Below are 27811 nucleotides of genomic sequence, written 5' to 3' on the forward strand. Positions count from 1 at the left end.
TGGCTCCGCATGCCATCTGTGGCACCCATGCCATTGATTGGCCATCACAGATATAGGATTTTCTGCCTGAGCAGACAGTTAAACTAGATGACCTCCAAGGTCCATTCTGACTCTGTTAAGGTTATAGAAGGCAGGTTTTTCAATACTAAGCAAACATCAAGACCATTGGGACATAACCTCAAACTGACAGGAGGGAAGTTCAAAAGTAAGTCTTCGGAGAGGGGCGGCATACAAATCTAAGTAATAAATAAATAAAAATAATAAATAATAAATAATATTAGAAAGGGGTTACATAAAATACACATGGCATGGAACTTTTCAAAAGAACATGGAAACAAACCATCAATGAGAGAGTTATAACCAGGATCAACAAATTGTGTTCCAACCATTTTATAGAAACATATATATTGCTTTAGATACTACCATTAACTAAAAGATGTCTTTGACACTGTAGTTTGAATTCTGCTTGTGCGTATCCTTTGATTTACAAGCTAGGTTTCATTTTCTTCACAAACTTTGGTAACAGCCCTTATATTTTAGCTCATGATATTGTCTCCAAGAGGCAGTCTGTAACTGGTTAGCTGCAGTTAGGAAAAGCTGGGTTGATATTTTAATAATTATTATAAGTAGCATTAATGTACTGAAGTTGCTTTAAAATAAAAACCTGTTAGAGTAAAAGTTTAAAATAAAAATCATGAACAATGTGGCTACTAGATGGTTGACATTGAAAAATGAAGCTTAGTTTGGAAAATGAATGGATATTTTTAGATAAATACATATACATAAGTTATACACACAGATTAGCAACATGAAAGCTTATGTTTCATTATGATTTATAAAACATATTGCAGAAGAATGCAATTTAATTTGATTTCAGATGTTAAGAATGTTGTTATAGGATGCAATTGTTTTCTCCTACAGAAATAATTTCAAGGAACAAATTTCTCATTCAATGGGATCAATAGCTTTCACCACGGTTCATAATGTGCCTAATAATATATTTGTCAAATGGAACAATAGAATATGCATCTATTAGGGGTTTAAAGATTTTTTATTTAACTTTTAAGGTGATCATTTAAAATAGCATCCAATTATAATAGTTTTAAAAATTATTAATAGATTATTGGATGGCTCATTGGCATATTGGAAATCTACAGCAAGATGTGGAGAAGTGTCCTCTCTATATTTTCACCTTTTTAAAAAAAAATTTTTTTTTAATTGATTTTTATAAAATAGTTACATAAAACAAACATATAACAGTGCACAGTGCGTGTGCCCGTCACCTAACAAACAAGACACCCCCCTTCACCACCACCACCCATACAAGAGGATTCAAAGATTTTGATTTGTTTATCTATAATTCCTTGGCTCTATCTTGCATTGAATATTACTAAAAGAGTGATTGCAGTTTATTTTTCACATTTACATCACAGATTCTACTCAACATATAATCTTTCACCTTATTCCATCGTACCATCAGCTTCTCCAATTTGTTCTCATCAAAATTGTTTAATCTTATTTCCATAATTTCAAAGTGTATGTGGTCCACCATGTACCAGTACCAATTTTGTAATGTCCATTTTGTGGAATCTTTCCAACCCAATACCACTACCGTTTGAGCACTTTCCAATGCTGCAGATTTTATTTCCTTGAATTCTCCTAGTTTTCTTTGTTTAATTAAAATCGCTATTTCTTTTGTAATTGTCCAGTTAATATTTAACATTTTGTTAATTTCGTTCTGTACTTCATTCCAGAATGTCTGAATTTCTGCACACTCCCAGAACATATGCATAAAGATTCCCTTTTTTTGGCAACCATGCCAACAATTACCCTTCTCTTTCCCCTGGAAGTGTGCAAGTTGTGCTGGTGTATAGTACCATTTATGTAAAATTTTCCTTCTCATCTCTTTAACTCTCGTATTTTTGATCTTATATATATTTTCTACTATTTCTTTCATTTCACTTTCATCTATTTGTAAATCATTTTGCCAGCATCTTGTCAAACTTTTTGTTACTTCCTCTTCCACCTGCAGTAACATTCTATATATATTACCGGCTTGTGCTTTACTCTCATTAATCTTTTCTCTTATTATTTTTTCTAAACAATTTTCTTCTCGTAAAAAAGCTTCTTTATTCTCACTTTTATTTAAATATGTGCTTATTGCATTAATCTGCAGCCATTTCTGTTGACCAATCCACCATTCCAATCGAGTTCTGCTAACTCTTCCATCCTTCTCATATAGTTGTTCAATTCTCGTTATCCCTTTGCTATTTAATACTTTAATAATTCTGCTTAAGTTAACATCATCCCCTGTATTCAATACGTATAACGTTGATAGCTTGGAATTCCTAGTTCCACATTTTCTCTGCCATTTAGACCATATTTCTAAACATGCTTTGAGAGGGTCGATTAAATTACTGATTTCTATTCTACTCCAATTTTTAAATAATAACTCTTTATTATTTATATTATTAATTTCCTTTTCTAAATTTACCCATTTCTTTTCCCCCCATAACTGTAATTCCATTAGTCTTTCTGTTTGAAATGCTTCTCTATATAGTACTAAGCACGGGCTCCCCCACCCCCCCTCTTTCTCTTGTGCAAACTGCCATTGTTTTCTTATTCTAGGCTTTTTGTTTCCTTCAATCCAAAAGTTTAATTTACTATCCCATTCTCTCAGTTTTGCCCCAGGGAAGGTACCCGGTAGAACCTGAAATAAATACATCATTTTTGGTATTATCATCATTTTAAGGGCCCTAATCTTGGCAATTCTTCCCAACTTTTTCCCCTTCCAATTTTTTATCTGCTTCTGAATTTTTTTCCATATTAAATTATAGTTGGCCGTCACAATTTTTATCGGATTCTTAAACAACCAAATTCCTAGATATTTCATTTTTTTACAACCTAATTTCAATCCTGATATTTTTTGTATCTCAATTTGCTCTTTAGGGCCAGTGTTTAAACAAATTATGTCAGATTTCTCTATATTAACCATAAGTCCCGATTGGTCTTTAAATTCCTGGAGCAATATCATTATTCTTTTCATCATTTCAATTGGGGTTTTAGACATCACTATAGCATCATCTGCAAACAAATTTAATTTCAATTCGAATTTTCCTATTTGATAACCTCTCCATTCCTTATCATTTCTAATTTTATTTGCTAAAGTCTCAATTGCCAGTGCAAATAACATTGGGGATAGTGGACAACCCTGCTTAGTTCCATTCTGAATTTTAATCGTTTCTGTTCTGTTACCATTTACTCTGATATGGGCTATATTATCCTTATAAATTGTTTCTATAGTTCTACAGAATGAATCTCCCATATTTAACTCTTTACATAATTGAAATAGGTAATCATGATTAACTTTATCAAAGGCTTTATACACATCTAACTTTAATATACTTAGTTTTCTTTTGGTATTGGTAGCATGGTGTATAACATTGACCACGTTTCTAATTGGTTCATAAATCTTTCTTCCTTTAACAAATCCATATTGGTCTTCTCCAATTACTTTTGGTAAAATATTCTCCACCCTGTTTGCCAATATTTTGATAAATATTTTATAATCCTGATTTAATAAGCTGATAGGGCGATAAGAACTTGGATCCATTAAATCACGATCCGGCTTTGGGATAGTTATAATTTCTGAGATTTTCCATGTCTGTGGAGTTTCAGAAGTCTTAATTACATTATTAAACAATTTTTCCATATGCGGTAATAGTTCATTCATATAAGTCTTATAATATTCAGCAGTAAAACCATCTGGACCTGGGGCTTTAGCAGGTTTCAACCCTTTAATAACTCTAGATATCTCATCATTTGTAATTTTTGCATTTAGCATTTGTCTATCTTCTTCCGTTAATTTCTCATTAACCTCTATGGTTTGCAATGTAATATGTTCTTTTTTATATAAATTCCCATAAAAGTCACTCATTATTTTTTCCATTTCTGCATTACTACGTTTAATTACACCTTCCTTATCCTTTAAAGTAGAGATACGGGATTTCTCTTTTCTTTTTTTCAAATAATGTACCATTTGTTTCATTGATTTGTTCCCCCATCCCCTAATTCTCTGTTTTATAATCATCTTCATTTTATTCCATCTTTCTTCATCAAGTGATTGTAATTTCTTTTTCTTAAATAATAATAGTGTATTCCAAGCTCTATTTCTTGTAATTTTTAAAGTTTCTTGGATTAAATCTATTTCTTTTAATAGGTTTTCTCTTTCAACTTCCCAGGATTTCCTAATAAAAGCTTCAGTACTAATACAATTACCCCTCATGACAGCCTTATGTGTATCCCAAACTATTGTTTGCTTAATTTCGCCTGTTGCGTTAATACAAAAAAATCCACTCAATTCCTTTTGTAATTTAATTCTATTTTTCTCATTAGCTGAAACCACAGGGTTATATCTCCAAATCCTTTGTTGCCTGCCAGCCTCTAACTCAATCACTGCTAATAATGGAGCATGGTCTGATAACCAAATGCTTTTCACTTCCACTTTCTTGAGCTGTGCCTCAGCTGTTTTATTAATTAACATATAATCAATGCAACTAAATTTATTATGTCTTGCTGAATAAAATGTGTCCCTGTTTACTATATTTTCATGTAAATCCATCATATCAATTTTATTTAAATGTAATTTTTTCTTTTCACCCCTCCCTGCTGTTAATTCCAAGTTGAAATCGCCTGCTAAAATCACTGTGCCTTCCGCAAAATTATCTAATTTACGCTTTACATTCATTATGAATTGTTTTGCATTTACATTGGGGGCATAAATTACTGCTAAGGTTACTAGCTTATTATTTATTTTCCCCTTAATAAATAGCATTCTACCGTCTTTGTCTCTTTTAATATTAGTTAATTGAAATAACAATCTTCGGTTAATCAAGATGGCGACTCCTCTGGATTTTGCCGTCCCTCTCGATTCATAAACCTGTTGCCACTCGCCATTTGTAACTAATTTATCTGTTTTTTCCCTTCCTTTATGAGTTTCTGATAAAAATAAAATATCAGCTTTACTGTCCCCAGCTAGCTTCATGATTCTATAACGTTTTTTCTGTGATGAGAGACCATTTACATTTAACGACAATAACACTGTCTCACCCATTTACATAATTTTAAATACATTTCCCCCTCCTGCAAAACAGAGCCTGCTGGAAAAATGCTTATTAATTACCATGAATCCCCACCCTAGTGCCTCTTCCCTAGCACCCCCCCCCAAGGGGAGGCAACGAAAAAACCTTTCGTTATCCAAGAGGCACTCCTGGATTTGCGTTCCACTAGAAAGCTCCCCCATCTCTCCCCATTTAATACCATATAGAAAGATTCCCCCCTCCTTCCCTCTTTTCCCCTTATTGGTTAGCAAGAAAAAAAAGAAAAATACACAAAGAAGAGATTAATTAGTTGAGAACCATAATACCATATTACCAAATCAGCTCAGTTCAGTTCATTATTTCTTCTTCTGGCGCGTAACTCTTGGCTCTTCTCTTTTCTCTTTCTCCTGAAGAAATTCCAGTTCCTTTTGCAGAGCTGCAATTTTTTCCTCCTTATTTTGTTCTGCTGCACGAATCGGTTGAAGCATAAACAAATCATCCTCCCTTCTTCCATGTCTCGCATCCCCGTCTCCTGCTTCTGGCTGGCTCTTCGATGTCGATGCCTGGGAAATTTCCTTCAAATCAATCCCCAGCTGTTGAAGCAGTTTCTTCCCCTCCTTCAGAGATCTCGCCTGGAAAACTTTGGAGTCTTTAAAAACAATTACTGTAGCAGGATAACGCCATGAGAACCGGATTCCATTTTCGTATAGTTGGGAGGTGACTTCTCTCATCTGATTTCTCATCTTGAGGGTTTCTGCAGACAAATCTTTTAAGATGCGTATTGGAATGGCTTTGTAGCGTAAGTTTGAAATCTGCTTTAATTCTCTGAATATTTCTGCTGCCCTCCTTTCCGAGTTAAACCTTACAATAATATCTTTTTGATCTCCTTGATTCCGAGATCCAAAAGCCCAGTGCGCTCTTTCAAATTCACTTGGGTCACATTTAACATTATTTTCACTGAACCATGGGTAAATTGCTTGAATAAGATGTTTACTCTCCGCAAAATCTTTTGGGAATCCCCTCAGGCGGAGATTAGCTCTTCTTTGTCTGTCCTCTAAGTTAATTATGCGAAGTTCCTGGCAACTCTTTCCCTCCTCCAGTTTCCCAATTCTTTGATCTTGTGTTTTCGACTGTTCTTTCAAATCAGCCACGCCAGCTCCAACAGCTGCTATCTCCTTTTTCATATCTTGGAGTAACTGTCCCATATTGGCAAATGCCGTTAACAATTAATCCATCTTTCCTTCCAGCTCCGTAGTAGACGCCATCTTTTTCTTTGTTCTCACTTTTTCCCCCTACTCACGTTTAGAACTGTGAGTTACTTCTTCTTTTAACTCTTTTTTATAAAGTTTTCAAAAACTCCTTTCAATCCGCTTCCTCTCAATCCGCTCTTCACCAAGCTAGAGAGGGTTGTCGGGGGTTAACTTTCACTTTTCCTACTTCACATGAGGGAGCGTTTTGTTTCGGTGCGTCTATCTGGATCGACGCATGCGCAAATCCTCTATATTTTCACCTAATCTTGAAGAATGATGAAGAAACTGAAAGAATTTTCAGAAACAAAAATGCTTTTGCTTTTTATGATATGATTTTCCATCCTCATCATCTATTTTATCTTAGCGTTATTGTTAAAATATTCATAAACTGGGAGAGAACAAGGTCAGCCAATGAATAGGCATAGCAACTATGTCAGCCAATGGGAGCTTAAACACATTTGAGTCTGTGCAGAGAATCGAAACTGAAACTGAACATAGAAGGCTGGGCGTGGCTCAGTCCACTCTGTACACTGTCTGCTCTGAACTATGAACTAGAAATTGCTTGTAATTGCTGCTATCTTAAAAAAGAATTCTGCTACTTAAATTGTAAATACTCATCCATTATTATGTAAATAAAGAAGTTAAATGAATCCTGTTGCATCAGTTATCTGTTTGTGCTTCTGCAATTGTTTTTTCTGCAACAAACTCTCAATAAATGTAAGAAAAAGAGTCTGAACATAGAGCCTTTTCTTTTGGGTGTGTTCAGCCAGTATTAAAGAAACATATTTGCATGGTATCTTATAAATTCTATTTTACATATAATATATCAAGCATGGGATGACTTTTGCTATTACATTAACAGAATAACATGTCAAGGATTATCTTGTCATATCCTGCTGCACAGCTCTGTATATCCAGACATAACAATGTAACAGAGTTGGAAGAGACATTGGAAGTCTTCTAGACAACTCTCTGCTCAAGCAGGACATCCTAGACCTTGATCCTCAAACTCAATTTCATTGAGAGTTGTGTTTGACCTCAGGGGGCCAAGGTGGGCATGGGTACCAGTGGTTGCCTGAGTGCTCTGCCAGCAAAAAACAGCTCCCAAGGGCCATTTTTGACTGTGATGGCCTCCTGCAACCCTCTGCCAGCAAAAATGGAGCTCGGGCATGTCGCATTTTGCTGGCAGAGGCACCCCTGCCCTTGACCACTCCAGACAAATGTCTCTCTATTCTTTTGTTAAATGCCTTCTATGTTGAAGCACCCAGGACAAGCAGTTCTACTGGTTAATTATTCTCACTGTGAATAAATTTATCCTATGTTTTGGGTTGCTTCTCTCCTTGCATAGTTTCCATCCATTGCTTCTTGTCTTGCCTTCTGGTTCTTTGGAAAATAGACTTTCTTTGTGACAAACTTAGATAACCGTCTATTTATTTTGTTACACTGAGATCTATAGCTAATCTTTATTCTTAACAGGAATTTTACCATGTTATCTTACTTTTGACTTTTCATTTAAGCAGCCTTGATTTTTAAATAACAGCATCCAAGTAGCTACAAAAATAGAATGGCACATGAAGCTTCAGTATAAAATTTAAATCATCCAAGCTATTTCCAATATTGAATCTGAAAACCACATAAATGCCTGCAGACCAGTCCAGAGTTTTGTTATTTAACCTTTCAGCCAGCTCTACCTTTTTGGAAATGAAGTGAAAGAAAAGGAAAATGGTCTGACAATAGACTGTGAAAACCAGGAAACGAAAATATCAGGTTTTAGGATGGGTGGGTGTAGGTTCGAAGCAACTATTCAAAACAAAGTCTAAACAGATGCTTCTAAAACAATGAGGGACGACTTTGAAAATACTATGTCTCTGCATATAGATAAACCAACAAAAGATAGATAAAAAAAGATTTACGGAGATGGAAAACAACTTGCAGACAATGGTCATTGCATGCTATTGATCCAAGCATAATTTGAAATATTTTAAAAGCTACGTTCTTGCTGGCTCCTTTACTGATTTCCATAAAGAGTGCCAGTACATGCATAATTGGCACAGCCTTGAGCATATAATTTGGGAAATCTATCAAGTCTTCTGTGAATATATATGTCATCTACAAGCATTTTCCAGGAGAAATGACACTGTCTCAATGTATGTTCCACTGACTGACATTTACCCTAACAACTGAAAGAAATAAGGTTCCAGTAACACCACCAATGATGATGCTTCAATCTCATGTGTTATGGCTACTATATTTGATGGGATCCCTTCTTTTTTTTTTCTCCCTTTTAATGACTGCATTTATCTCAGTACTTTTTTGTCTTCTATAACTTCAATCTGCCATCGTCTGCTTTTTGTTGTTTGTATTCGTATGCAATAAATACTAGCCTTTTGCTTCCATTGTCCAACATGTTGGTGCAAAAGAGTTAGATATATGACCCTCCCAATATGCTTGGAGTGATTTCATCGCTAACTGAAATTAATAATGCTTTCTCCTTGAGTCTCTAAAACATAAACATGGGTGTCTTTTGGCTGCCTGCCTTACACAGAGTGAAGAGGAATTGTATTGGGCTGCCTATAAAATGTAGACATATAGTTAATGTAAATAAATGTTGCTAAAATGACATAATGACAGAGCCATGGTGGCATAGTGGTTAGAGTGCAGCACTGCAGGCAACTCCAGCTACTGCTAGCTGTAGTTCAGCAGTTAAAATCTCACCACGGGCTCAATCATTCCAAGGTGGGTAAACCAAGGACCCAGATTGTTGGGGACAATATACTGATATATTATAATATTATAATATTATATATATATATATATATATATATATATATATATATATATATATATATATATATATATATATATATATATAAAAATATACCAGGGTGATCCGACATAAGAAAAACATATACCCCCTCCCTGGTACAGAGCTGGGAGGATTCAGATCTGATGGGTCTAATTGCTAGCTCTCTGCTTTACAATGCAGAAGCTTCCCAGATCGAATCCCAGTAAAGAAAGGGTGTGGCTAGCTGATGAGGCCTAATAAGGCCGAAATGGATCTATACTAGTCTCCCTTAATTTTAAAATTCCAGCTAAAAAACATTTAACACATACAAAATATAGTTTGTCGGCTATAAATATATTACTGCCTTGCAGTGGCCCGGGTTGGGCCTAGAGGCAAAAAAGGAGCTGTGACGTTCCTTAAAAATATACCAGGGTGATCCGACATAAGAAAAACATATACCCCCTCCCTGGTACAGAGCTGGGAGGATTCAGATCTGATGGGTCTAATTGCTAGCTCTCTGCTTTACAATGCAGAAGCTTCCCAGATCGAATCCCAGTAAAGAAAGGGTGTGGCTAGCTGATGAGGCCTAATAAGGCCGAAATGGATCTATACTAGTCTCCCTTAATTTTAAAATTCCAGCTAAAAAACATTTAACACATACAAAATATAGTTTGTCGGCTATAAATATATTACTGCCTTGCAGTGGCCCGGGTTGGGCCTAGAGGCAAAAAAGGAGCTGTGACGTTCCTTAAAAATATACCAGGGTGATCCGACATAAGAAAAACATATATATATATATATATATATATATATATATATATATATATATATATATATATATATATATATATATATATGTGAATGATGAGGCAGCAGCCATCTCGATCACCGGAACATAAAAACTTTAATAAAACAACTTAGCTTTCGTTAGCGTGCTGCTAACTTCGTCAGAGTATTAAAATGCCATGGGAGACAATCACATTTATAAAGCCTTACTCAGTCTGCTCATAGCCCGCGTCACTGGGCCACACCCTTCCCTCCCCTCTGCAGCAAGCCTAATTGCAGGCTTAATCATGCTGGTTAAAGGGGGAACTACCGCTTTTACTCGTGTCTGTTGCCTATTTCCCTCCCCAAGGGAGGAGGTGGTGTTACGAGGCAATGCTTTAGAGGTATTTGATATTACTTCCTTCCACCCATTACCGTTGTTGCTTTCTATGGTGGTACATGTCTGCTCTTGCAATTTTTTTGCCCATGCCCTCGTCCTAGGTCTGCACTGTTCTAATCCCCCCTTATCCCCTGCATTAAACCTGCATTGTGCCCCTCCCCCTCTACCTCCGTGTTGCTCCAGTATGTTCCCTTGTTTCCCACTAGGGGTTGCTCCACCCTCATTTAGCTGGTTTCTATGCCTGACCTGGAGAATTCTGTTAGGGGCTTTATCCAATCCTAATGACCTATCTCCTTTAAGTCGTTGTTGGTGCCTTAAAGCCTGGTATGCTGATGGCATATCAATATGTCTATTTAAAGAATTTTCGTTGGAGAACCAGGCTTCTTTTAGGAGGCGACCTCCCTTGGTTTCATCTCGCGCCTGGTTCTCCAACGAAAATTCTTTAAATAGACATATTGATATGCCATCAGCATACCAGGCTTTAAGGCACCAACAACGACTTAAAGGAGATAGGTCATTAGGATTGGATAAAGCCCCTAACAGAATTCTCCAGGTCAGGCATAGAAACCAGCTAAATGAGGGTGGAGCAACCCCTAGTGGGAAACAAGGGAACATACTGGAGCAACACGGAGGTAGAGGGGGAGGGGCACAATGCAGGTTTAATGCAGGGGATAAGGGGGGATTAGAACAGTGCAGACCTAGGACGAGGGCATGGGCAAAAAAATTGCAAGAGCAGACATGTACCACCATAGAAAGCAACAACGGTAATGGGTGGAAGGAAGTAATATCAAATACCTCTAAAGCATTGCCTCGTAACACCACCTCCTCCCTTGGGGAGGGAAATAGGCAACAGACACGAGTAAAAGCGGTAGTTCCCCCTTTAACCAGCATGATTAAGCCTGCAATTAGGCTTGCTGCAGAGGGGAGGGAAGGGTGTGGCCCAGTGACGCGGGCTATGAGCAGACTGAGTAAGGCTTTATAAATGTGATTGTCTCCCATGGCATTTTAATACTCTGACGAAGTTAGCAGCACGCTAACGAAAGCTAAGTTGTTTTATTAAAGTTTTTATGTTCCGGTGATCGAGATGGCTGCTGCCTCATCATTCACACATATACCTGGAACTCGCATTTTTAGGACTATTCTTGATATATATATATATATATATATATATATATATATATATATATATATATATATATATATATATATATATAAAGAATAGTCCTAAAAATGCGAGTTCCAGGTACATACGTGAATGATGAGGCAGCAGCCATCTCGATCACCGGAACATAGAAACTTTAATAAAACCACTTAGCTTTCGTTAGCGTGCTGCTAACTTCGTCAGAGTTTTAAAATGCCATGGGAGACAAACATCTTTATAAAGCATTACTCAGTCTGCTCATTGCCCGCGTCACGGGGCCACACGAAGGAAACCCTAGTGAAGGAGGAGTCTTCCTCGGTAATTTACCGTATAAACTGCAGTAATTGTACACACTATTATGTGGGTGAAACAGCTAAAAGGTTGAGAACCCGTGTACACGAACACAAACTAGCGGTCCGGCGTCAGGAACAGCGCTCCCAGATTTGGATACACATGGAGGAGCAAGGTCACGGCTTCGATTTCCAGGGAACTGAGATTCTGGCACGGGATGAAACCAAGGGAGGTCGCCTCCTAAAAGAAGCCTGGTTCTCGAATGAAAATTCTTTAAATAGACACATCGATATGCCATCGGCATACCAGGCTTTAAGGCACCAACAACGACTTAAAGGAGATGGATCATTAAGATTGGACACAGCCCCCAGCAGAATTCCCCAGGCCAGACATAGAAACCAGCCAAATGAGGGTGGGATAACCCCCGAGAAACAAGGGAACATACTGGAGCAATACGGAGGTAGAGGTGGAGGGGCACAATTTAAGTCTAACATAGAGGACAAGGGGGGATTAGAACAGTGTAGACCTAGGACGAGGACATGGGTAAAAAAATTGCAAGAGCAGACATGTACCATTATAAACAGTAACAACGACAATGGGGGGAAGAAAGGAATACCAAACACCTCCGAAGCATTGCCTCGCAACTCCACCCCCTCCCTTGGGGAGGGAAAAAGGCAACAGACACGAGTAAAAGCGGCAGGTCTCCCTACAGCCAGCAGGATTAAGCCTCACAATTCCACCCCCTCCCTTGGGGAGGGAAAAAGGCAACAAACACGAGCAAAAGAGGTAGATCTCCCTTCAGCCAGCATGATTAAGCCCACAATTAGGCTTACCGCAGGGGGGAGGGAAGGGTGTGGCCCCGTGACGCGGGCAATGAGCAGACTGAGTAATGCTTTATAAAGATGTTTGTCTCCCACGGCATTTTAAAACTTTGACGAAGTTAGCAGCACGCTAACGAAAGCTAAGTGGTTTTATTAAAGTTTCTATGTTCCGGTGATCGAGATGGCTGCTGCCTCATCATTCATATATATATATATATATATATTATAATATACTGATATATTATGTAAGTGCACTTTTGTGCCTACCGTTCCTGTCCTAATGTCTTATATTATGTTAAACATACTACAATACAATGCTATATTTGTATAGAAACATAGAAACATAGAAGACTGACGCCAGAAAAAGACCTCATGATCCATCTAGTCTGCCCTTATATTATTTCCTGTATTTTATCTTAAGATAGATATATGTTTATCCCAGGCATGTTTAAATTCAGTTACTGTGGATTTACCAACCACATCTGCTAGAAGTTTGTTCCAAGGATCTACTACTCTTTCAGAGTATGACAAAATAAATAAATAAAAAATAAATAAATAAACTGTAAAAGCACTATGAAGCAGCATATAAGTCTAAATGCTATTGCTATAATAATGTTAAAAGTTTACAATCTTGTGAGATGCATTACTAGCTGTCCAAGGCTGCATGAGAGCCATGGATTGCAGATTGGACATATCTTCTCTAACACATCTAGAAGGAAAATAGTAGGTTTTTTTCTTAATTTGTTACAAGGACATGGTTTCTAAGAGTTTAAAGTTTTACAGGTATATATCCATGTGCATATCCCTGCCATCCAGAGTTGCAAAGGAGGAAGACGTTTTTTTTTTTAAATGAAGAAGAAAATGAAATATATAAGTGGGGGGAAAATACTTTCTTGACAATCTCCATTTATGGTTTGGTACCAATTCTGCATATTGGTTCAATTCTCATTTGAATCTATTGATGAACTCAAGCCGTAAGTGGAATAGACTTTATTTCAAGAAATTTTATCATTAATTTTCTTCTGGATGATCAGGTTGTATACTTCTGTTTCTTCAAATAAAAACCAATCAGTTTGTCTGGAAAAGATAATACTTCATTGCCAATATATAACGCATAACATTTAGAATGTATCTCAAAATAAATAAGAAGCCTTGACGTTGTTTCAAAAGCTGTGATTTCCCAGTGTACATGTCACTGAAAGCAAAAGAACCATGAACTAGATCCAGCTTATTCTTATTGATAACCTGTTGGCGAATGTGATTTTAATGAGTCTAAGATATGGCTATTTATTTATTTATAAGTTTGTCAAACATGTACAAAATAACCATGTACATATTCATAGTTATGAATATGAACCTGGACATGAACAAATGAAATGAATACAAATAAATGAGGACAGCAGGACAGGGACGGTAGGCACACTGGTGCGCTTATGCACTCTCCCTTTACAAACCTGTTAGGAATGGAGTGAGGTCCATGGAAGGCTGAAGTTGTGAGGGTTTGAGGGTGTTACAATGAGGTCAGTTAGAGCATTCCAGGCATTGACTACTCTGTTGCTGAAGTCATAATTTCTGCAATTGAGTTTGGAGCAGTTTACCTTGAGTTGTGTATCAATTTTTTGCCTGTGTATTATTGAGATCGAAGCTGAAGAAGTGGTTGACAAGTAAGATGTTGTAGTGGATAATTTTGTGTACTATGTTTAGATCAGACCGCAGGAGGAGGTACAGTTCCAGATTGTCCAAGCCCAAAATTTCAAGCCTGGTGGCAAAAGGGATTCTAGTGTGAGTAGAGGAGTGGAGTGGAGTGGAGTGGAATGGAGTGGAGTGAAGATTAGGCTACATGCAAGACATAAAATATATTGACTGAAGCATGTATGTTTCTATATCACATGGAAGTTGCCTACCTATACAAATGAACATTCAGGCCATGAGCTATGCTAATGTGGAATAGAGTTCATACCACAAACCAATTTTAAAAATCCACATAAGCCCACACATTCCATGCAAATAGGTACACAGTATGTTGGTTAATGCTGTAGGTATATCAAAAGGTTCCTTGGAACAAAATCAGCTCCTTTCAGACTTCAACTGAAGGTTTTTTTAAATGATTTGTATGCAAACATACCACCATAAAAAAAAAGAAAAAAGAAAAACAGGATTCTGGCTCCTGCAGATGATGGGACATGTCAACCATTATACTGAGACTATAAGTCTCCAAGGAACTCTCAGTGTAAAAATCCATGATATATGATAAAGAGTGTTGACTTTTAGGTCGGACGCATGACCAAACCATTCCCTTTACCTTTTAGAGAAAAATTATTTGAATGATGTTTCTTGATGAGTTACTCGAGGTAGCTTATTCCAAATCAGAACTAGTATTCATGTGTTTTCCATCAAGGAAGTCTGTGGTTACCTTCCTTATTCTGCTGGACTGGAAAAACATAGCTAATATGGTGTGATCTGGAGGAAGCTTTGATGCAAGAGCTTTACAAATAAACCTCCAGATGCCATATGGTTTACATCCACCTCTCAATTTATTTCCTATAAATGTATATTGAATATTCCATTGAGCCAACACATGTGAAACTAAAGCTGGAAAAAGAAAGCGAGGTATACAGAAATGCTTTGTGGCAGCATGTGATTATCGTATTTCTTTTCCAATATTGCTACCAGCCTTAAACACACAGTAAATTAGTCAAATGCCAGAGTTCTTCAGAGTCAGAGGGAAAAATAAAGAAACAATATTTTAAACCTTTCAAAAAAACAAATAGTCGGCGTTCTCACGTGTCATGAAGTAAGTCTCACAATCGGTGCCCCCACCACCTCTATAGTGGCTGCTCTTTTTTCAACAGCAAAGCTGCCTTGGATATTCCACTCTGGCCATTAGAAAAATAAGATTCTGGAGAACTCATTTGAGAGAAGATGAATGCTATTAAAACTTTATGGGGAGGGGGGATAAATAATAGAATGGGAGAGGCTCGTAGGTATATTTTTCACTTGATTGACGAATAGCTTATATTATCATTTCTTGCCTTTCTTCAGTTTCACTTCTCTTTCCAACTGAACTATAAACATATCAGCAGGGTTTAGTCAATGGCCCTTTCTTCTGGGAAGCTCACTTTTCCAAATATAACTTACTTCACCAGTAGGCCTTCTGAAGGCCCATTGAAAGACTCAGTTCCATATTAAGTCTTTGTGCACTTTCCTCCTTTATGGCTATTGCTTTATTCGTTTCATGCTTCATACCAAACTGATGTTGTATGCATGGGAGATGAAATAAACACAATATTATAAAGGTGGGGAGATAATAATGACATGTTGCTGAGAAAAGACCCTCTCTCCTAGAAGATTGAAATATTTTGAGAAATATTAAAAAGGTAGAATATTATATTTCCCTAAAGGAGGAATGGAGAAACATGCTCTTGGAGACAGAAAGAGACAAATCCCCACCCTCTTAATAGCCCCCAGCAGATTTTTTTTGCCCATTAAGGCATTTCTACAAAACGAAAGACCTTCAGCTCCAGGATGATGGGATTAAAACATGACCCTCGACAACATAACATCAATATCATTTAGACTTATATACTGCTTCACAGTGGTATGCACAATATATAAGATAGTTTGATTTTGAAATAGATCTCTCCTTAATATAATATGTAGATTTTAAAAATAAATAGTGGCACGCAAAGAGCACATTCCTGAGATGTTTGGAGAAAATAAGCCTTCTTTTTCAATGAAGATTTCTAATAAAACTTAATTTAGCCCAAAACAATATTAATAGATTCAAGGTCTGCATAAGCCAACATGATTATATCTGACATCTAGCAAAACAAAGGGCAAAAATATTTCCCCAATAATCAAGGCATTCAAAGCAAATAATTTTTAGCAGATGATCAGTATTATAACTATTTTCACAAAAGTGAAGTTATCTTTCAATCTTTGGCCCAGGGCCATGAAGGCAAAATATTATTGTTGGAATAATACTTTTTTTTACCTTTATCAGTTTGCTTGAATAAACAAATTTCTATCTCTATACTGCTAAAACTCTTGTGCTTCTTTGATACTTTGTAGCTTTCAATTTGGCAAAGTGCATTATAGAGCAATAGTTTTTGAATTAAAATATCTTAATTGGGCTAATTTACAGAATAAGTATACTGCGTCTCTAGGCTCAAAATCTACCTAGCAGCTAAGAGCTATTTTCCTATTGGTTGTCCATTGACAGCTCAGTCAGTGGGGCAATTACAGCCCCGCTATTGGCTATCAGTTTTGACAACCACCATATAAATAGCAGCCTGACAGAGGCTTGCCTGTGCCAGTTACTACTTTATCCTTTTGACAGCTGTTCCAATAAAGGGGTTCCATTCCAATCACCATCTTACTTCAGTTCCTGACCCTGTCGTTCCACCCAAGCTAGAACAGAGTATAAAATAAAGTTTAATTGTTTTTACATTGTTTTTACTTGTTGTACGCCACCCAGAGTCTGGAAGGAGTTGGGCGGTTTATAAATTTAATAAATTTAATTTAATACATTAAATTCAGAGCCCAGGACTCCCGTGCAATTGAAATTCGGCAAAGTTCTGACCACATCAGCACTAATACACCTTCTTAGTACATTTTCTATAGGCAGTATGACACAAGGGAAGAAGGCAGGAGCATATTTCCACCCTCTTCCTCTCATCCCATTGGACCTTATGCCCAATCAGCTGGCAGGAAGGCCTGAAGGGTGAGGGGCCATTGGCTGCTTTGGGATGAGAGCCAAAATTTGAAATCTCTTCCTTCCTTGGTAAGGAAGAACAAAGGCATGAAGATATGGTTGGCTGGGGGTTCTGGCAGTTGATGTTTGAGGCTTTGTTCCCCTTGGAGGACAGTGACCCATGGGGACATTATGCAATGGAGATCTGGAGTGCAATTTTCTTCATGGCCTGTGGCTCCTTTTACTCCTGAATCCTTCGGGATTGGGTGGCATAGAAGTTGAATGAATGAATGAATGAATGAATGAATGAATGAATGAATGAATGAATGAATGAATGAATGAATAAACAAACAAACAAACAAACAAACAAACAAATAATAAAATAAAATAAATAAATAAATAAATAAAATGAATAATGAAATAAATAATAAATAAATAATTCCCTCTTTCCCACAACAAAAAATGTGGTCCATGGGTTAACTGTGGGGAGGAGAGGAAGGATGAGGACACTAATGCACAATGGCTCTTCCGAGAGTTATGAGGAGAGGGGCAATATTTATTTGATTGATTGATTGATTGATTGATTGATTGATTTTGTCCAATACACAATGAGAGCTTTAGTAAAATACACAATGAAGGTTATAGAGGATATACTCATAGTAAAATATATCGAAGAAAGAATAAAATAGAAGATATAGGAATAAAACATATCAATGAAAGAATAGAAGAAGAGATATAGGAATAGAAGAAAGGTATAGGGATATAGGAGAGCAATAGGACAGGGGATGGAAGGCACTCTAGTGCACTTGTACTCGCCCCTTACTGACCTCTTAGGAATCTGGATAGGTCAACCATGGATAATCTAAGGGTAAAGTGTTGGGGTTTGGGGATGACACTATGGAGTCTGGTAATGAGTTCCATGCTTCGACAACTTGGTTACTGAAGTCATATTTTTCACAGTCAAGTTTGGAGTGGTTAATATTAAGTTTAAATCTGTTGTGTGCTCTTGTGTTGTTATGGTTGAAGCAGAAGTAGTCGCCGACAGGCAGGACTTTGCAGCATATGATCTTGTGGGCAATACTTAGATCTTGTTTAAGGTGTCTTAGTTCTAAGCTTTCTAGCACAAGTCTATATCAAGTGTGGAAAGAGAAGAATGATGGAACATCTTGGATGCCTGCTACTAAGGTAGATATGGCTGGGATTGTCATCAGTTGAAAATTGAATTATCTTCCTCTCTAGTGGGAGCTATTGGAATGCATTGGAATGGGGAGCAGGGATACAATTTGCCTCATGGCCTGCCACTTGTTTGTTTCCCCCTTCCCCAGAAAAATAGGACAGAGTTCAGGAGGTCAACGGAGGAGGAGAAAGAGAAAGAGGAGATTTACTGTGGCTCCTGATGTTGTGAAGGGAAGGGAAATGGTACAAGCGTTTATTAATACTGTATGTGGAAAGAAGAATGACCCAATAGATCACAGGTTATCCAGTTAATTTTCAATGTGATAGGGAAAAGATGCATACTGTATATGCACACCAGAGAAGGAAAGCAATACTGTATAACATGGACATTCCTAAAAAAATGATTATCTTATCATGTGTTCTGGCTGCTTTCCAAAACCTTGAAAAGATCTTCATGTTTGAGCTAGTTCTGAACTGTAGGCTTTAAATTTAGATCACAGGATTTGTTATCTTTTGCCACCAAATATAGTACATACTGATTTATAAATCATTTCAGCAGGGATGGGGGGGTTCTACCATGTACAAGCTACATGCAGTCCTCAAATAAGCATAAGTGCACTATTGTGCCTACCATGCCTGTCCTTCTGTCCTATAAATAATATAAATATAAATATAAATATAAATATAAATATAAATATAAATATAAATATAAATATAAATATAAATATAAATATAAATATAAATATAAATATAAATATAAATATAAATATAAATATAAATATAAATATAAATATAAATATAAATATAAATATAAATATAAATATAAATATAAATATAAATATAAATATAAATATAAATATAAATATAAATATAAATATAAATATAAATATAAATCTCAGGGGGTGAGGGAGAAGGGGGAAATGATATGAGCAACGGACTACAAAATACCATAAAGGAATGGCACAAAATATGTACTTTCATTTACCAACAAAGAAGAAGAATCAACAACAGATTTAGGACTCCTATTTAGTTTTTAAAAATAAATCTCAAAACATTTTAGGAAACAGAGAATTTGCCATGCCTTTCAGTGACCTTATTATGGCATTCATACATTTTCTGCAATTATCAATAATTCCACCCACCAAAAACACCAGACATTCCTGAAGCCACCAAAAGGTTGCCCAGCCCAATCTTAAAAATGTTCTGCTTCCATTTTCATAATTCACAAGCCTCCAACATCTGGCAACTCAGGACTAGATGAACCATAATGCAAATAGTGGTTAGCTGCAATCCATCAGAACTGTGTAATACCATTTCCCTTTGGAGAAACTGGATTTTCTCATAGATCAGGATATTTGGCTGATCCCTTCTTTGAAACGGGTGATATTTTGGGGTTCAAATGCCACATAGGCTGTTGAACAAAGGACCTGCAAACACATACATGTAAATTCATCTGCACATCTCTTTCCCTTTATTCATTTTCTTCTCTCAGACCTATTTCTTTTTTCTTTTCTCCTCATAGACTGGCTACCAAGTTCTGGCTCTTTTTATAGTTGCTCAAATCTTCCCTGTTTATGTTAAATTAGTGGCCACCCTGGGCAGCTGTTAGGAATTCAGGAGTCCTGCCAAAGAATTTCACTTTTATTACCTGCTGCATTGCTATGATTTACTTGGTTTTTTTTATAAAGAATTGTATCATGTAGCTGGATTTAGCTGTCCTTTTCGTTCTTTCACTGTCTCTGATTAGTATCACTTTAGAAATGAAATGTGAGACAGTATAACCTTCAAATAAATCCTCAGCAAATAAATCCTATCAGGGAGACTGTCTTTCTTCCATCTGCATCATGGTTTTTCATTTTCAGAAATTTGTTTGTTTATAAGAGGGGTGAGTTTCTCCCATTTTGGATCGGTTCAGTAGCAACCTGCTGATAACATCACAATGATGTCACCGATCCAGTTCAGTTAGTGCTAGTCTGTGGACGTTGCCATCTTTAAAAAAATAATAAAAAAAATTAAATTCTTTTTCTTCTGAGCATGGGCAGAAGCTGAGTTTTCAGCACTGGGCAAGCAGTCACCATCTTGTTTATGGCTCTCCCCCCCCCCCCCGTATTTTTTGCCACTGTGCATGTAAGCATCCACAAGATGTACCCACATGGCATGGGAGGAAGCAAACCGGCACGAGGTACTAGGAGCCCACCCCTAGTTTATAATATCTGTATACTGCCACATTCTCCAAAGACTCCCAGGCATAACAGCAATAAAGAGCTAGTGGAGTGACTTCGGGCCTATCACTATTTCTCAGCCTAACTCACTTCACTGTTGTGGTGAAAATAGGAGGACAAATATGGCACACATATTAAGTATGTATAAAAATAATAAGGGTAGCATAAAATAATGCTAAGATATAGAACCACAGATTAAAATGTTCACAATAAGAATAACAATGGTGAAAAATAATGAAGCAGTATAAACTACAGATGGCTTAATATCAAATGCTCCCTACAAACGTTCTACCTTAATTATCCTGAGGAATGCTAAAATAGAAGATGAGAAAAAGTAGAGAAAATCTGTTCCACCACATAAGAACCATTGCTTGGGAAAAGTGCCTCCAAAATCCAGATTCACCTCACCAAATTGGTAACCCACAGTTTTTCCCAAAAAGCCTTTATGGGCTAAGTCTCTTCCAGCTGGAAACAGCAGCCTTACGAGACCCTGGTGCCAAGCCACTGAGCGCTGTATTGGTTTAAAACCAGCCATTTGAATTTTACTCAGAAACCTTTTGGGAGCCAAGACCAGGCCTCTCAAACTAGCATCAGATGTTTCTATGCTCCACTCTTGTCAGCAGCTGGGCTGCTACATTCTATAAAACTGCAGCAGAAAATTCCTGTAATTTGTGGAACTAGCAGTGCCTTCCACAGACATGACAATAAGATGACGTTTCAATGAAAGGAATACACCCCAACCTTTGATTCACAAATATAAAAACTTTTTACAGTAACTCCAATGTAAAATAGAGTAGGGTAGACTACAGTATAATAAGACTGGTTGTTGCGCTTTGGGCCCACCAGATCAGAACCAAGAAGCCTCCATGAAACAAGTATTTAATTCAAACACTTTTTATATATTTAAAGGTACTTTGTACAGACAAAAGCAGACTTTTCAGCTCATGTTGGCAGAGGCCCCGCTCGAACTGGCCAGGAGATAACACACCACCGGCAGCCAAGAGGCAGCCAATTAGCACATAGACCTTTTAGATAAGGTCCGTAAATCACTCACATAACCTCACAGATCTCCAGATTTATTTTCATTCCCCTTCATCGGCAACTTTGCATAACTTTTAAAGGATCCACGGCAGTTTCTCAGCACGGCACCTCTGGAACTCCATGACAAACATTGAAGATCCACAACTCTTTACCCAGAAACCCTCCCTTATATACAGACTGGGCATGATCAACTGTGACTGACTAGACTTTTTCCCATAGACTATTTTCTAAAACTTTTCCCATAAAGCTGTTTTTGTCTGCTTCTAAACCTTCTAACACAGGCATCTAATAGGGGCTCCTGATCCTCAATGTCCTCCTCCTCCTCTGAGTCAGACATTACCATACTGGAGGTTCCTCACTCTCACTCTTTGATTCAGCTGGCAAGAATGCTTGCCTAGGGTACCAAGACGGGCCCGGTTCATCCTCCTCAGAATCTGTCTCTAACAGCCCCAGGCATCGACCACTCACAACAGTTTTATTTTTCTATTCTAAACAGCTCAATATCAGTATCAGCAGTATTAGCTAATACTGTTATTGAGTATTAGCAGCTGAACAGCGTGTTTATCAGAGAAGTGTTCCAACAATTTCATGTCATGTAAACATTTGTTGCTACATCTGATTCAGAATACAGGGGCATGCAATGACAGGTACGTCTAGGTTCCTCCATCTTACCTGTTGCTTGAGCTGCACTGGTTCCCAGTTCCCTTTGGGACACAATTAAAGATGACTTGTAAAGATGACCTTGAAAGCCCCATATGACTTGAGACCAACTTTTTCCCGGGACTAGCTCTCTCTAAGGACATGTGCCTTCCCTACTAAATTGGACAGGGTGGGCACACTCCTAATCTAGTGGTGGGATTCAAAAACTTTTTGCTGGAGGTTCTGTGGGCATGGTTTGTGGGTGTGGCTTGGCTTGGTGGGTGTGGCTTATTAGGCATGACAGAGGAAGGATACTGTAAAAATCTCCCTTCCCACCCCACTCCCAGGGAAATGGGGGTTACTGCAAAATCCCCATTTCCTCCCAATCAGTTGGGACTTGGGAAGTAGAAAATAGATGGGGGGTGGGGCCAGTCAGTTCTCCGAACTACTCAAAATTTCCACTACTGGTTCTCCAGAACTGGTCAGAACCTGCTGAAACCCACCTCTGAGACCCAATCTCTTCCTTTAAAAGTGCCATCTTACTGGACCCAGCAAATGTGCCTGTTCTTTGGGAGCCTCTTCCCTATTGAACAGACTTCCCCTTGAAGTCCAGCAGGCCTTCACCCTTTTAACTTTCCAGAAAGAATTGAAGACCCAACTCTTCTCCCAAACTCAAGGTTAGGGTAAGCTATGATTGGGTTATGTTGCTGTTGTTTTAACATCATTCAGTTTTAATGTCTTGCATTTCATATTTGTATGCTACATAGATGTTATTTTAACTGCTGCCCAGAATTTGGTACAAGATGCGCAGCTATATAAATATTACAAACGGACAAACAAACAAATAATTTTTCATTTAAAAAAAACACTGCGAATTTGTAGCTTGGACACACATTGAGAAAGCCTTTTTCCAACCCCCGTTTTCCATTTCTAACTACAGAACATGACGGGGAGAGGCATAGCTACTCTCAAACAACTTGCAGGTGCAGCCTGGAAAAGACAAGGGTTGTAACCACACTTCCCATTGAGGGAATCTGGTAGGAAGTTCAAAAACCTCCTTTCCCTTTACCAGGCAGGTAAAGAAATTGTGAAGCTGTCTGGGTAACTGTCACAGAACGTTGAAAATTAGGATGACACAACCACAGCAGCAGCTAATAGCGCTGAAGCAACCACAACTTTCCCAAATTTGATTCTCTCAGTCATGGATACCAGATTTTGGATGCCTTCTGTAAGTTAAGTCATTTGAAGTATCTTGATTCAAAAAATGTTGCCCTATTATGCGTCGTTTTGCCCAGGTAAATGTCATGACAGTGAGAGTTTTAGTAGTATATACATCCCCAGCTTGAGCCTCATGTGGACTAGAAAACACTACTTTTGCTAAAGATATTGGAAGGGAAAAGGAGAGGGGAGAACAAACCTTAGCAATATATGTTTCTATGTTTTTTTCAAGCAGCTATTGCCACCTTCCTATGTGTCCTTTCTTTTGTTATGTTTAGATTTTTTTTGATCCAACCTTTATTATTTTTTATAAATAACTCAGGATGGTGAACACATATAATACTTCTTCTGCCTTCTATTTTTTCCTGTAAGAGCAACCCTGTGAGTTGGGCTGGAGAAAGCGACTGGCCCAAAGTGACCCATTGGCTTTCATGCCTAAGGCAGGACTAGAACTCAAGAATGTCTTTATTTTTAGTCTGGCACTTTCACCACTATGCCAGATTTGGTCTTTATACAGTGCAGGTGTATAGAGCAGAATATTCCAAAGGTTCTGTCTTACTCCTCTGTGAATTCCAAAGGCAAATGTATTGATGTTCTTGTTTTGTCTTGGGGGTTGGCATATAATTAGTTCATTCGTGAGTTTCTGGGCTGCTTTGTAGTGATAAGTGCCTTGGGGCAGAGGTATCATTTTGATACCTCTCGTTTATTCTAAGAAATGTACACTTTTACAACAAAAGGAACTGCATGCTACTTCCTTTTAAAGACCTATATTATAAATCAACCAGTAAGATGCTTTGTTTGACTGGGAATTTATTTTGTGCCCATATGTATCTAGAGGTATGATTATATGTGTGTGTAAATTCTCAGTGGTGTTTCTGATGCTTATGTCCAAGAGCTCACACCGAGTCAACTGTCTAAATTAGATTGAAAACCAATAGTTAGCATTAAAGGACATGGCTTTATTAGAATTATTTCTCCAGATACAATGAGCTACATAACCAAACTGTTAAAAAGGCAAGATGAAGGAGACAGTCATCCTGCTTTGGATTAAAACTCACTCTAGTGACTGAATAGCAAAACATCTGATTTTGAGGCAGGGTGGGATGCAGGGGTGGGTTCCGGACTGTATTACTGCCAATTCGCTCAGGGAATGCGACCTGTGCACACGTGCCCATGTGCAGTTCTAAAAAAGGCATGTGCGGAAGCAAAAAACAAGATGGCAGCACCTATGGTGGCACTGAGAGAAGTGACTTGGGGGCATGGCAGGCCGGGGTCATTGCCAGTTCCAGCAACCCAGACCACCAAGTTACTACCTATTCTATAGAACCAGTCTGAACCGGTAGGGCTTCTGGTTGGGTGTGATGGGAAGGGAATGGAAAGGAAAAGGGAAAGGGAAAATAAAATTATCTGAGAGGAAGAACTGTTAATTTTTAAGCATTGCAATTTTTAAGGACTGCAGTTTTGTTATTTTCCACTATTTATGAATTAACATATAAACAAAGCTAAATTAAATCTCTTAAGAATAGGATGGCTACACGATGATTGATTGATTGATTGATTGATTGATTGATTGACATGATAGATAGAAAGATGGATGGACGGATGGATGGATAGATAGATAGATAGATGATGGATAGATAATGGACAGGCAAACAGACAGATAACGTAGATCATTGGGTTCTTGTTATTAAGGAACATGACATACCAAATGAACAATCCTGTAATAAAAAATGAAAATGCATATATTATGTAAAGTTTCATCATGATGGTATGAACTTCTAAGGACCATAGTTTTCTTAATACTGATAACTTCAGAGAGAAGCCTGAAAAGAGTGATAGAAAAACATTAAAAGTTTTGAGGACTAAAGTTATTCTTAATTAGGAGTGTGGGAGCATATAGTATGTGTGTGGTTGCATCTCCATGTCATTTCCAGTTCCCCGTGGTTTCTATTACCAAAATCTTTGATTTGCACATTTGAAAGCTTTGTGTTATTCACTTTAGTCATAAGTACATGGTTTGGCAACTGTTTCCTATGAATTTTTCCCTAAAGCCAGTAGTTTTCTTGGCCAAAAGATGAATATAGTTAGCTCATCCCATTTGTGTTCAGGTCTTGGCTGTAGTAGGAAGGAGCTACATATGAAGACAATGGTGAATAGTCAGTGAGAATGTTCATTCAACACGCATATTACATCTTTTAACAAATATGGGAACAAATCAGTAGCAGCTGATCTTTAGGTCTGCAAGTGGCCTATGTTTATGCTCACATTTATTTTTGTTCTGCAAAAAAGAATGTCACAAATGAGTAAACAAAAAACAGGGAATAAACAGGATCCATCACTTGACCAAGATCACAAGATTAAAAGAAGGATAACAACAACAAACATCTCAGCAACAAACCCACACTTAAAAAGGAAGCTGAATTAAGAAGCAGAAATCAAATGTTTTCATAGACATTCTTCAATTTCCAGCAGAACATTGAGACATAACTTAGCTGCTTGTATTGGAGCAGAAAGTTCAATATACAGGGGACCTCCATAAACAGAACATGCTTGCTTGTTCCCATGGGTTTGTCCAGATGTAAGTTAGCAATCTATCTTTCAACAAATAGGCCTCTACTATTTATATTGTGTCTTCTTCTAGGATCTGTGTACCAGGTGTCCATTTAATGGTAGTGTTTCTGTTTGTTTATCGAGCATTCCATAACCTATCCCATACTTCCCAAAACTAATATTCTTAACAATCCCAGAAATTTGGAATGTAATCCAGTATATACAAAGAGATCAAAAACTTCCCTAACCAATGGGGCTTTCTTCTTGATGATTCCAGTTACTAACTTATCCTACAAATTATCAGCCAAATATTCAGCATTTGAGACGACTAATTCTGAATAAAACATGAATTCTATCCTTTTGAAACAGTTTAATCTAAAAGACTTCCTTAATTTTAATCTTGGTCATATGGAAGTCCCTTGCAAAGTTCTTATTTTGAACAATTCTTCCAGATATTTTTGTTGTGTTTTAATATTTTTATCTAGCAGCATCACAGTTTGTTTGTTTGTCAATTTAATTTGATTTATATAGCTGCCTATCACATAATAGTGGCATTCTTATGGATTGTAGGCTGCCTTTTTAACTCATAGGCAATATAAACAATAAATCAATGAATAAAATAAAGCCAAGAAATGTTACTTCAAAAACAAAATATACAATGGGAAAGCGAGAGCAGAATATATATTTTTTAGAATCCTTGCCTACAGTCCACCTTACTCTGAATGTATAGCAATGCTGGATCCTACAATTCTTCGAAGGCTTAGGAACCCTATTTTGTCTTTCCAATGGACTATAAAACATTGGAAACTAGGCTCTTAGAGAGTCCCAAACTCTCTAAGCCTAAGAAACTAGGCTCTTAGAGAGTCCTAAAGTCCAAGTATACCTGACATTCACTGCATAGCATTTCAGGAGGGTATTTCTGTTCTTCCACCTGACAGCTGGGACATTCTAGGAATGTGGCTACAATCCAGATAGTGAGCATAAAACAGCTGCTGTTGGGCAAATACAATCCCTTTGAAAATAGATAAAATAAAATCTGTTATTTCATATGCAAGTGGTGAGGGGGAGAATATCACATGATCCCTCCAAAAATTGATTAAGATGTTCATCCTTAAAAAAAAAGAAGAAGCAATGCCAGTCTTTAAAAAGGAGAAAATGTGTATCCCTCAACCAGCATTACTGGGGGAAAACTAGAAGAAAAATTGTTTCCTATTTTATACTCTCATTCAATGACCTACTAAGATTCTAGTATATTCTGGTAATTTACCTTTACTGTACTGTGTATTGCTTTATGGAAATTAAAACAGAATGGCATATAATTTCTCCACTGCTGTGTCCTCTCATAAAGAACTGCATACATATTTAATATACTGTACAAGTATTAATATACAAGTATAAACTACAAATAACATTTAAACAAGTAAATAAATAGTTTGCCCATTATCCCATCTGGACAGAAATTATTTCTAATGTATTTATAACCCAAATTGCTCTGGGCAGATTACAAAGTTATTGAATATATTAAATACCACTAAAAACATTTTTTTCACCTAGGAAAAAATACTGAAAGCAATAAAATGCTTTAAATCCATTTGATGAATTGCCCCTATATAAAATTGGAAATGAATACATAAAAGGTGTTTCATGGGCAATATTGCCAGATTGCTAGGATTAAAAGTAGGAAAAGACCCCTTTTTGTGCAAAGAGACCATGTTCTTAC

The sequence above is a fragment of the Erythrolamprus reginae genome, chromosome 2 (assembly GCF_031021105.1).
Source record: "Erythrolamprus reginae isolate rEryReg1 chromosome 2, rEryReg1.hap1, whole genome shotgun sequence".
NCBI lineage: Eukaryota > Metazoa > Chordata > Lepidosauria > Squamata > Dipsadidae > Erythrolamprus > Erythrolamprus reginae.